We start from the raw sequence: 12,388 nt of genomic DNA on the forward strand, positions 1-12,388 counted from the left end.
CGCTCTCCGGGAAGCCCTTGCCTTGCGCAGTGTGGCTTCCTTGGGAGGCTGCGCGGGGGGGGGGGGCGACGGATCCGTGCACCGTCCCCTCCTCTTCCCACGGCCACCGTCACACTGCAGTTCCGGGAACCGTGCCGGAGCAGAGCGCCCCAGTGCCCTGGAAGAGACCCCCGCCCCCCGGTCTCCCCGGCGCCTTTGTTGTGCCTTCGCTCCCCGCTCCCCTCGTCTCTCCATCCGCCCGCCCACCCGCTCCCATCGCTCGCGGATTCCAGGGCGCATCTCCTCTCCCCGGCCTCGGCGTCCCTCGCCCTTCCCTCTCCCCGCTCCGGCCTTCCCCCTTTCCAAGACGCGCTGCGCTGGGCGCCAACCAGCCTCCCCAAGCTTCGCCGGCGGCTCCCATACTGGCTCGGCGGCATCAGCCCCGCCGCACCGCCGCTTACCTTGGGCTGCTGCTGCTGCAGCCTTCGGCCGCCTCCTTGGCCCCTTAGCTGCAGGAAGTGGCGGCGGCCGTTCGCTGCTTCGCCTCTTATGTCCTCCGTGCCGGAATCGCTGCCTGCCGCCGGCTCGCCCAGCCCCGGTGGTCCTCCGTCTCGAACAAGGCGGCCGACGCGCAGCAAAGCGGGGCTTGCTGGGGCAGCCGGAAAGCGCCGTTTGGGCGTGCATGCAAGCCGGCGTGTGTGCGTGTCGAGATTCCCCTGACTGACCCTTCGGCTGCTGTAATACTGCTTAAAATAAAAACATTTTTTTAAAAAACCCAACCCAACGCCACCCTTCTCTATTTCCACACCTTCCCTTCCTCTGCCCTGCCCTCATGGTATGGGGAGGAGTGTGTGTGCGTATGTGTGGCTTCGAAGCATCTATTCCAGCACATCTCCGCCCCCAATCAGCTGTGTCAAAGAGGGACCCCCTTACTCCCGGGTACCACCCATGAATGGATCGCACGCTTGCTGCTTTCTGGAGGAGCAGCCAATCAAGAGCATCTCCTGAACGTTTTTAAAGTCATCTCTCACTTCGACTCGGAAAAGAAAATGTGTTTGCTTTCTTTTCTTTTATTTCTCAGGGTGGGTGAGTGACAGATTTCCATATTTAGACGGTCTCTTCCGGAATAACTCAGCATAACGCCTGTCTGTTCTAACTCTGGAAAAGGCGGAGGGCCTGCTCGATGGTGTTGTGAGGTGGGAAATAATTATTGCAGATAGCGGCTCCCAGTTCTCATGGGATCCAGTAGGACCCGTGAGTTTGATTCTATTTTGACGACACTTGAAGATCTTTTCTCTTTTGGGGAGAGGTGGTAGTTCAGAGCCAGAGCCAGGGACAGACTATGATATGCTGAGGCCCTAAGCCTTATTAAGAATCTCAGGCCCCATATCATGAGAGAGAGAGAGAGAATATTATGAAGGCGTACCACCGAGTGTTAGGAGATGCTTGTAGTTAAACAGTGTTAGGCCAAATCTACACCAAGCAGGATATAACACTTTGAAAGCAGTTTGAAAACAGTATATGGAACGTGTCATGGACCTCAATAGTCGTTAAAACTGTTATAAAGCAGTTTATACACATCTTCTCTGCTGATGCGTATAAAAGCACTAATAGAGTAAGTTGATTTGATTTTTTTCTAAACTGGTCTTAGTTTGCACTAGTTTAAGTTTCCAATACTAAATACTCTGTTGCCACGCTTTCTCTCTATAAGGCAACTCTGCTGTAAGTCACATCAGACTTTCCAACATATTTAAGCCAAAGCGATTTCATCTGAAGTGAGGTCATCTGAAGGCATGGTCCTGGTGGTTCCACAAGGATCTAAGGTCTGACTGGATCTCACCAGGAGAAGAGCCTTCAGTGTGGTGCCGCCCTTCTTATGGAATGCCCTGCCTTAGGAGATCAGGCAGGCAGCAGCAACCTTGTACTGCTTCTAGTGCCTGCCTGAAAATGTCATTGTTTCAAGAAGATTTCCTTGAATGACCAGCCGTGGTTTTAGCAGAACTCGGGTTTTATCACAACTTTGTTCTTTTCAAAATACTAGCAATTCTTAATATGGTGTTTTTATTCTTTTGTTCTATTTGTTGCTTAGCGCTCCAAAAATCTTTTGTATGGGGAGTGGTATATAAATATTGTAAATAGTAAAGGGCTAACCCCGCTCCTCCTGAGCAGGGCTGCACAGGTGCAAACCTCCTGCTTGCATTCTTAGGATTTCCACAAGGGTTTTGTTAAATTCTGTGTGTCTAGGTTTGGGGCAAGAAAATCCAATACACGTTTCTTTTTCCTAGAACTGGAATGAATTGAGGCTGGGGAGGCCCTTGGCAGTAGGGCTTAGAACTCCCCAAACAGCTGGACAGACTAGGCTGCCTTCCCCAACCTGGTGTCCACCAGATGGTTTGGACTTCAATTCCCATCAGCCCCAGCCAGCATGGCCAATGGTCAGAAATGATGGGTGTTATAGTCTAAAACATCAGGGGGACACCAGCTTGGGAAAAGTTGGAGCAGTGTGTGTCAAGAGGTTCAACTAGACAGCAGCCTATTGTAAGTCTGTTTCGGGAACCCCTGTTAAAAAGTTATGGGGGGGGGGATCCATAAGGAAAGTTGGCTACTAAAAGACTAATACTACTGCATCAGAAAGATAAAAGCTCACCGCCTGTAATGCAATGGATAGAAGGCCTAACAACACTAGCTACATTTGAAAGAGTGGTATATATTGGCGTCAATTACGCTTGGACTTGTATTTGGGTATTTGATCTGCCTTTAGTGAAGTTTATGTGTAATTTACTCCCCCCCTTTCCCCCCCCCCACTGTCCTTTAGAACATTGTAATATTTTAAACTGAGGCCTTTGAAATATATAATTATGCTTGCATTTTTTCTTGGGGGGGGGGCTTTTTATAGTTTTATTTTGTTAAAACTTATAATCAAAATTGATTTAAAAAGTTAATAAGGAAAATTATCCCCACCTCTTGGATTCATTGTTGCTGCTATTGTTAAACAATGGAGAGTCAGAAATCCTTGGTGATCTACCAGAAATCACTAGTAATTTCCAATCTACTTCTGCCTACTCCTGTTTAATGCCCCTGTGGATTTTGTAAGACTCTGCGTACACCCTACATGTGCATTATAACCTGTCATTGCAAACTCCATAGGTGTTTGCAACAAGGTGTCCAAGAATTTGTCTCATCCTATCACAACATATCCACAACAAAGATGAATGCTGATACATGAGTTCACTGCTTACATGAAAAATATGTAATTGTGATGTTATTAATTGAATTTATGTCCCACCCTTCCTCCAAGGAGCCCGGCGTGGGTGTACCATATCTTTTTCTCCCCTTCTCTTAGCCTCACAATAACCTTGTGAAGCTGGGAGGTGGTGAATGGCCCAGTCTCCACAGTGAGCTTCCTGGCTGAGTGGGGATTTGAACCTGGCTCTTGCCAGTCCTAGAATCAGAGAATAGTAGAGTTGGAAGTGGCCTAGAAGGCCATTGAGTCCAATCCCCTGCTCAATGCAGGAATCCACCTTAAAGCATCCCTGACAGAAGGCTGTCCAGCTGCCTCTTGAAGGCCTCTAGTGTGGGAGAGCCCACAACCTCCCTAGGTAACTGGTTCCACTGTCGTACTGCTCTAACCGTCAGGAAGTTTTTCCTGATGTCCAGCCGGAATCTGGCTTCCTGTAACTTCAGCCCGTTATTCCGTGTCCTGCACTCTGGGAGGATCTGGAAGAGATCCTGGCCCTCCTCTGTGTGACATCCTTTTAAGAGTCCAACTTAGAGTCTAACACTCTAACCACTATACCATGCTGTCTCTATATAGCATCCGAAGTGCATATAACACTTGAAAGGGAAAAAAATGTCCTTGCCCTCAAGGAATTCGCAACATAAAATCTGACAGTGGGATAAGCAGCAGAACCAGGGGACAAAAGCGGTGTCAATAACTGATTCCAAATTGTCAAAGTGTCATTTCTTTCTGTCCGTCTTGTGAAAGGCTCCTCAGAGTTCTGGGTTTGTTAACTTCAAGCTACGGTGGATGCGGATAATGTAAAGGGATTTTAATCCCCTGGGAAATCTTCCCAATGTGTGCGTTGGAGGGGGAAGAAATCTTTGAGCTGGGGCAAAGCTCCAATTTAATCCAAAGTCTGCTCACCTCCAAAACAGGCTGAAAATATAGAAAATAAATAGGATCATCATGTTACTGTATTCGGCTGTGCAGAAGCAAAGCTTTGCAAAATGAAATGAGTAGGAAGGAAACCGAGGGGTGAAGGTGAGAAGCTGCTACTGCCGCTATTGAAGTGGAGCTGAAGGCACTGCTGAAGTTGTCAGGAGGAGAGGAAGGATGTCCCGTCCCCCCGTCCCCCGGCTTTCCTCCCCAATGTATTTAAAACAGTAAACAATGACAGAAAATCCCCAGGGGCAGCTTACCTATGTTTGGACTGATCCTACGTGTTTAGATCGTTCCTAAGCAAGAAGTGAGAGAAAACAAATGGCCGGCCCTACCATTATGTAGAGCGAGGCAACTGCTTCAGGCAGCAGATGCTTGGAGGGCAGCAGTGACAGCCCCCAGCCATTCCTCCTGACCACCCCCTCCAGCTATTCCCCTCTGTTGGAGGACAGAACTACGTGTTCCACGCAACTCTGTGCTCATCTACACCAAGCAGATATTCCACTATGAAAGCAGTATATAAAAGGCAGGAGCCACACGACTGCTTTATAGTGGTATTAAGTGCATCGACAACCGTTGGGGCCCATTGACACATCTACATCAAAAGGATATAACACTATGAAAGTGGTATGAAAGCAGTATATGACATGTGTCAATAACATGTGGAATATCCTGCTTGGTGTAGATGAGCCCTTGTTCTGCACCCTCTCAACACCCCTGCCACTCTTGCCTGTGGGGGAGGATTCTCTCTCGCCACCAGTGTTGAAGGGAAATGCAACTGCCAGTGCAGTTCACTTGTACATGTGGAGGGGCCGGGGGATTGGTCATCTTCTTCTTTGCCTCAGGCAGATGTCTTGGGCCAGTCCTGTACAAGTGGGAAATGCAACAAACTGTTGCAGTGTGGAGTGTTCATGTTCAAGGTTCCAGCTAGCCAGCCATGCCCTCTTTAAGGACACTCCATTACATTAGCCCCTCCCTCCCTTCTTTTTTCCTTTCTTTGGGGGGGGACCTCCCCTCCTCTCCAACAGCCATATTGATCAAAATATACTTTATTGCAAAGTTTCTGCAAGATCACTTCCCAACCATTGTCACATCATTTTGGGCTTGGGCTTGTTCTCAAATGCATTCCAAGCATCTAACGGTAGGGTGACCATTTGAAAAGGAGGACAGGGCTCCTGTATCTTTAACAGTTGTATTGAAAAAGGAATGTCAGCTGGTGTCATTTGTAGGCATGCAGCACCTGGTGAAATTCCTCTTCATTACAACAGTTAAAGCTGCAGGAGCTATACTAGAGTGACCAGATTTAAAAGAGGGCAGGGCACCTGCAGCTTTAACTGCTGTGCTGAAGAGGAAATTTCACCAGGTTCCCCATATATACAAATGACACCTGCTGAAATTTCCTTTTCAATGCAACTGTTAAAGATACAGGAGCCCTGTCCTCCTTTTCATATGGTCACTCTATCTAACGGAGAAGATTGCAGTCCACAAAAGCTTATGCCGTAACAAATTTGTTTGTTTTTAAAGCGCCACAGCACTCACTGCTGCTATTCCGTCCAATGGTACGATTGCCGAATTTGGGCTATAGCGTTCTCATCAGCCCATCTAGATAGGCTTTGTTCAATTTTCACATAAGTAAAGAGGCATCAGCTGAAGAGTTCACTAGATGTGCTGATCCATATCAACAAACCCATTCTAGCTCTCTTCATCGCCACCAGGAGCAAGTCTTTTGTTAAAGCCAATTGGTCTTAATTGTCGATCCAAGACCAACTCCAACCCACACTTTGTATTATAACTGGAATAGTTCACAACAAAATATCGTTGCTGGGAAAATCCATTTCTCTTTTGCCCTGCTGCTGAATTGCAGTTAAGCTCAGAGGAAATAGAAAATTGGTTCCTTAGTTTGCGCTTTCCCTCCTCTGCCCTCCCCATTCCATTTTCCTTTTGTGCCATGTCTTTTGGCTTGTAACCCTCCAGGCAGGGACTGCCTTGCTTGGATTGATTGTAGGAAGTTCGCAACATTGTCCAAGAGGTGGCAACAAAAAACGTCCCAAAGAAAAAGAAAACCAAGAAGGCAAGATGGCTGTCTGTTGAGACACTGGAAGTAGCCCAAGAAAGAAGGAAAGCAAAAGACAACAGTGATAGGGGGAGATATGCCCAATTAAATGCAAAATTCCAGAGGTTAGCCAGAAGAGATAAGGAATTATTTTTAAACAAGCAATGTGCGGAAGTGGAAGAAGACAATAGAATAGGAAGGACAAGAGACCTCTTCCAGAAAATTAGAAACATCGGAGGTAAATTCCAGGCAAAAATGGGTATGATCAAAAACAAAGATGGCAAGGACCTAACAGAAACAGAAGAGATCAAGTATAGGAAGGATAATAATATCGGGGATAGCTCAGACGGTGTGGTCAGTGAGTTAGAGCCAGACATCCTGAAGAGTGAAGTTGAATGGGCCTTAAGAAGCATTGCGAATAACAAGGCAGCAGGAGACGACGGTATCCCAGCTGAACTGTTTAAAATATTGCAAGATGATGCTGTCAAGGTGATGCATGCCATATGCCAGCAAATTTGGAAAACACAAGAATGGCCTTCAGACTGGAAAAAATCAACTTATATCCCCATACCAAAAAAGGGAAACACTAAAGAATGTTCCAACTATCGGACAGTGGCACTTATTTCACATGCCAGCAAGGTAATGCTCAAGATCCTGCAAGGTAGACTCCAGCAATTCATGGAGCGAGAATTGCCAGATGTACAAGCTGGGTTTAGAAAAGGCAGAGGAACTAGAGACCAAATTGCCAATATCCGCTGGATAATGGAGAAAGCCAGGGAGTTCCAGAAAAACATCTATTTCTGTTTTATTGACTATTCGAAAGCCTTTGACTGTGTGGATCACAACAAACTGTGGCAAGTTCTTGGTGGTATGGGGATACCAAGTCATCTTGTCTGCCTCCTGAGGAATCTGTATAACGAACAAGTAGCAACGGTAAGAACAGACCACGGAACAACGGCCTGGTTTAAGATTGGGAAAGGAGTACGGCAGGGTTGTATACTCTCACCTTACCTATTCAATTTGTATGCAGAACACATCATGCGTCGTGCTGGGCTTGACGAATCCAAGGCTAGAGTTAAAATCGCAGGAAGAAACATTAACAATCTCAGATATGCAGATGACACCACTTTGATGGCTGAAAGCGAGGAGGAGCTGAGGAGCCGTATGACAAAGGTGAAAGAAGAAAGTGCAAAAGCTGGGTTGCAGTTAAACCTAAAAAAAAACCCCAAGATTATGGCAACCAGCTTGATTGATAACTGGCAAATAGAGGGAGAAAACGTGGAGGCAGTGACAGACTTTGTATTTCTGGGCGCAAAGATTACTGCAGACGCTGACTGCAGCCAGGAAATCAGAAGACATTTACTTCTTGGGAGGAGAGCAATGACAAATCTTGATAAAATAGTTAAGAGCAGAGACACCACACTGACAACAAAGGTCCGCATAGTTAAAGCAATGGTATTCCCCGTAGTAACCTATGGCTGCGAGAGCTGGACCATAAGGAAAGCTGAGCGAAGGAAGATAGATGCTTTTGAACTGTGGTGTTGGAGGAAAATTCTGAGAGTGCCTTGGACTGCAAGAAGATCAACCCAGTCCATACTCCAGGAAATAAAGCCAGACTGCTCACTTGAGGGAATGGTATTAAAGGCAAAACTGAAGTACTTTGGCCACATAATGAGAAGACAGGATACCCTGGAGAAGAGGCTGATGCTAGGGAAAGTGGAAGGCAAAAGGAAGAGGGGCCGACCAAGGGCAAGATGGATGGATGATATTCTGGAGGTGACAGACTTGACCTTGGGGGAGCTGGGGGTGGCAACGGCCGACAGAAAGCTCTGGCGTGGGCTGGTCCATGAAGTCACGAAGAGTCGGAAACGACTGAACGAATAAACAACAACAAAACAAAATCCACCCTTTGAACCTTTTCAGCTGAAGAAAAAGTAGGGAGCTTTCAATACATAAATAATGATATCTGAAAGTTTGAAGAACTGTAACATTCTTAACAAAGAGGGCAGAAGTTATCACTGCTAGTAGATCACTTTTCATAGCTATCTAAGCCAGCAGCCATCACTACATCTCTTAGCAGTGAATTCTTGCATTTTTGCCTTCAATCCAGTCAAGATGGAGGTGCCATTAATGGGTAGTTCATTTTACCAGCTAAGTGGTGGTCAACCTGTTCTGGAGGGGGGAGCAGATTCTAAAGGATCAGATTCTTAGTTTGAGGGGTACTTTTTTTTTTAATCCAGAATTGTCTCTGGAGGCAAAGGTGGTCTCTGCGGCAGGGAGCACCTTTTATTACCTTAGGGTGATGTACCAACTACAACCCCAGCTGGACAGAGATACCCTGGCTGTAGTTATACATGCTCTGATAACCTCTTGTTGGTATTACAGCAATGAGTTATATGCAGGGCTGCCTTTGAAAATGATCTGGAAATTTCAGTTGGTCCAAAATAAGACAGCGAGAATGTTAAAGGGGACTGGCCGATATGATCATATGATGCCACTGCCCTGTGATTCTTACTGGCTTCCAGTCCATTTCTGGGCCCAATTCAAAGAGCTGGTACTAAACCTTAAAGCACTAAATGTCTTGAGGGCAGGCTATACGAAAGATTATCTCCTTCCATACATACATGCCTGGACCGTAAAATCATCTTCAGATGAAGGCTGCTGTAGAGGTTTTGTTTTGGACTAGGAAAACTACAATCACATAAAATCTTAGCTCTAGCTTTATCTCTTTGGCCTGGTTCACACAACAGCCCACCCTGTTATTTGACACAACCCTCCAGTAACCCTGCCCCTGCTGCATAGGTTCACATGACATGGCAAGCCACGGCACAACGCACCATCCTGTGCAGGTAAATTAAGGGAACAACTTCTTTCTTTGTTGAGGGTGGATTCCTGCATTGAGCTGGGGGTTGGACTTGATGGCCTTAGAGGCCCCTTCCAACTCTACTATTCTACTATTCTATGATTCTATGAAAGCCACTTTGAACCCATTTGGAGACATTCAAAACACTGTGCTGGAGGCCATTCTAATTAGCATTTTACTAGAAGGGTGAAACAATTGGAATTCGTGATTTGTTCAAACATTTCCTCTGACATTTAATGAATAGAAGTCAGAAAGGGCATTTGTAACTTTCCTTTTTGTACATCAGCTGTGTGTCCTCCAGATGTGTTTAACTACAACTCCCATCATTTCTGGTCAGCATGGTTGTAGTCCAACACATCTGAAGGCACCCAATCCACCCCAATATGTTGCTTCTGTCTCTTTTTAATTTGCTCTTCACTGTATTAATTTACGTTGTAACAGCCTATCTCACACTCACTTGCAGCTACTCTGTAACAAGTCCAACCACTCCATTGTGAAATATCCTGCGGAGGGCATTAGTAAATGGACCATAACAGTTGTGCTTCTAAAAATGTTTAATTTCACAATGTTGCTGGTTGACTTTATCAGAATAGAGCAGCAACTCAAAACATGGTGAGCCATGCTTACTATCTGGAGAAGTAGTTAGGAGTGGTTTGGAAGGAAGTAGTACAACTGGCTTTTTGATCCACGTGCCTTCAGCTACGTACATGTGCACTAGAGGCAAAGGGTGCATGTTTTCCCCTTCTAGCTTTTTGATCCACGGGCCTGCAGCTACGCACATGCACACTAGAGGCAAAGGGTGCATGTTTCCCCCTTCTGGCTTTTCAATCCAGATGCATGCAGCTACGTACATGCGCACTAGAGGCAAAGGGTGCGTGTTTCCCCCTTCTGGCTTTTCAATCCACGTGCATGCAGCTACGCACATGCGCACTAGAGGCAAAGGGTGTGTGTTTCCCCTTCTGGCTTTTTGATCCACGTGCCTGCAGCTATGCACATGCACACTAGAGGCAAAGGGTGCGTGTTTCCCCCTTCTGGCTCTTCAATCCACGTGCTTGCAGCTACGCACATGTGCACTAGAGGCAAAGGGTGCATGTTTCCCCTTCTGGCTTTTTGATCCATGTGCCTGCAGCTACACACATGCACACTAGAGGCAAAGGGTGCGTGTTTCCCCCTTCTAGCTCTTCGATCCACGTGCATGCAGCTACGCACATGCGCACTAGAGGCAAAGGGTCATGTTTCCCCTTCTGGCTTTTTGATCCACGTGTATGCAGCTACGCACATGTACACTAGAGGCAAAGGGTGCATGTTTCTCCCTTCTTGAATTTTAATTCTAGAGACTTGAAGGAGGATGCTGAAATATGGAGACCTTCAAGCAATGTTCTCCATTCCCCCTGCCCCCAATTTCCCAAGTTTCCTCCCTACTGGATACACACCCAACATCCCATGGATTGTGTATGTTCAATTCTCATTGGGCTGGGTTTGGGGCGGGGCGGGGGTAGGTAGGGTCTCCCACCTAGTGTGTGTTTTCTCTCTCTTTGGTACTTCTGGAAACCTTCAGGTTTTCCTGAGCATGCAAATACTTCCCTTTTGTGCCCAGATAGTGCCATTTGGCAACATAAGGATCCTCACTTGGAGAATGTTCACAATTAGTATATCGCATGGATAGGCAACCTTTTTGGCCCCAAAGGCTTGGTGCAATGCTGGGTAGATGGTTGGGGGCCACATGCACACATACAAACACTTGCATGAGCATGGATGCACACACATATGCATGCATGCATGCGCCTCCAAACACATGCATCTGCTATGCATATGTATGCAAATGCACATAAGAATTACGTACTACACACGTGATATACAATTAATATACAATTAAAATGTACATATAGCATTAAAATAAATGAAGGAACAATTAATAAGTTAACTAAAGCCATTAAGAGCAGCCGCTGCTAAAATACCAAACCAGAGTAAAACCAATGAAGTTCAATGAAAGTGAAATGAAACGGAAAAGGGCCACTTAAAGATTGCCAAAGAAGGGGCCATACATACTTCTGGGGGGGGGGGGGAGTTGCTAAAAGTTGGGGCCAACACTGAAAAAGCTCTGCCTGTGGTGACAGCAAATCTGATAGCTCTTGATAGCAGACCAGAGAGCAGGGTCTTTGAGCGTCTCTACACCAGTGATATATTGCACGTTCGTGATTGGCCACTCACAGAAATTTGTGAGTGCTTTAAATGACATCATCAACCTTCAGGATGTCTCCTGCTTCTACCTCTGGAAATCTCATTCTAAGAAAAAGCTAAGATATTCTGGTTCTTTCAAAATAGCGCAGGTTTTATAAAGCAACCACTTGATGGCAATTTCCCATTCAAGGCTATGAGCACCAAAAGGAGGGGGAAATTTCAACTACAAACCATGTAGTCAGCAGTTCAAACCATGTGGTCACTCCTGTCTGCCCGTGTAATGGAACCCATCACAATCACGCAAAGGAACAGACCCAGTAAGGCAGCGTGATTTCCCCCCTAATGTAGAGATGCTCTTTGAGGCTGTTAGAAGGTTCCTGGCAGATTAATCTCCAAACCATTAAGCTCTTTTCAAAGGTTGAAACCAGCATTTTATTGAGTATGGAAATGAATAGGTAGCGAATGCAACTGGCACAACTTGGGAGACATGATAGCATTCTTCAAATACTTAAAAGGTTGTCACACAGAGGAGGGCCAGGATCTCTTCTCGATCCTCCCAGAGTGCAGGACATGGAATAATGGGCTCAAGTTACAGGAAGCCAGATTCCGGCTGGACATCAGGGAAAACTTCCTGATTGTTAGAGCAGTACGACAATGGAATCAGTTACCTAAGGAGGTTGTGGGCTCTCCCACACTAGAGGCATTCAAGAGGCAGCTGGACAACCATCTGTCAGGGATGCTTTAGGGTGGATTCCTGCATTGATCAGGGGGTTGGACTCAATGGCCTTATAGGCCCCTTCCAACTTCACTATTCTATGATTCTATGATTCTATGATCAGAATTCACCCACCCACACAAGTATTCTAGTGGCTGTGTTCTCTATCAACTGAAGCTTCCAAACTGTCTATAAAAGCAGCCCTACACAGAGAGCATTGCAGTAGTCTAGTCAAAGTGTAATCAGGATGCATGTAATTGAAACTTGGTTGACTTTTTCCAGAAAAAAAACAAAGATTGCTGGGGGTGGGGAAGCACCATTGGACAATGTTCTGATTGATCCTATTAAAAGTTTGGCCAACTGTAGGTCTGGATTCCCCCCTCCCCACCCACCCCAAATGGATCAGCCTAAGAATTGGTTCACAGCCTCCGTGACATG

The 12,388-nt window shown here is 46.2% G+C and overlaps 1 protein-coding gene across 1 annotated transcript in view; it reads right to left on the reverse strand.

Moving 5' to 3' along the window:
* FGR (FGR proto-oncogene, Src family tyrosine kinase) overlaps nt 1–635 on the reverse strand; it is a 70,615-nt gene extending 69,980 nt beyond the window's left edge. The window contains exon 1 of the mRNA XM_063139669.1: nt 441–635. The gene's annotated coding sequence lies outside the window, so the exon portion shown is untranslated. The remainder of the gene's footprint in view (nt 1–440) is intronic.
* Nucleotides 636–12,388: the final 11,753 nt, after the last annotated feature.

This window comes from Elgaria multicarinata, chromosome 13 (genome assembly GCF_023053635.1).
Source record: "Elgaria multicarinata webbii isolate HBS135686 ecotype San Diego chromosome 13, rElgMul1.1.pri, whole genome shotgun sequence".
NCBI classification, from domain to species: Eukaryota; Metazoa; Chordata; class Lepidosauria; order Squamata; family Anguidae; genus Elgaria; species Elgaria multicarinata.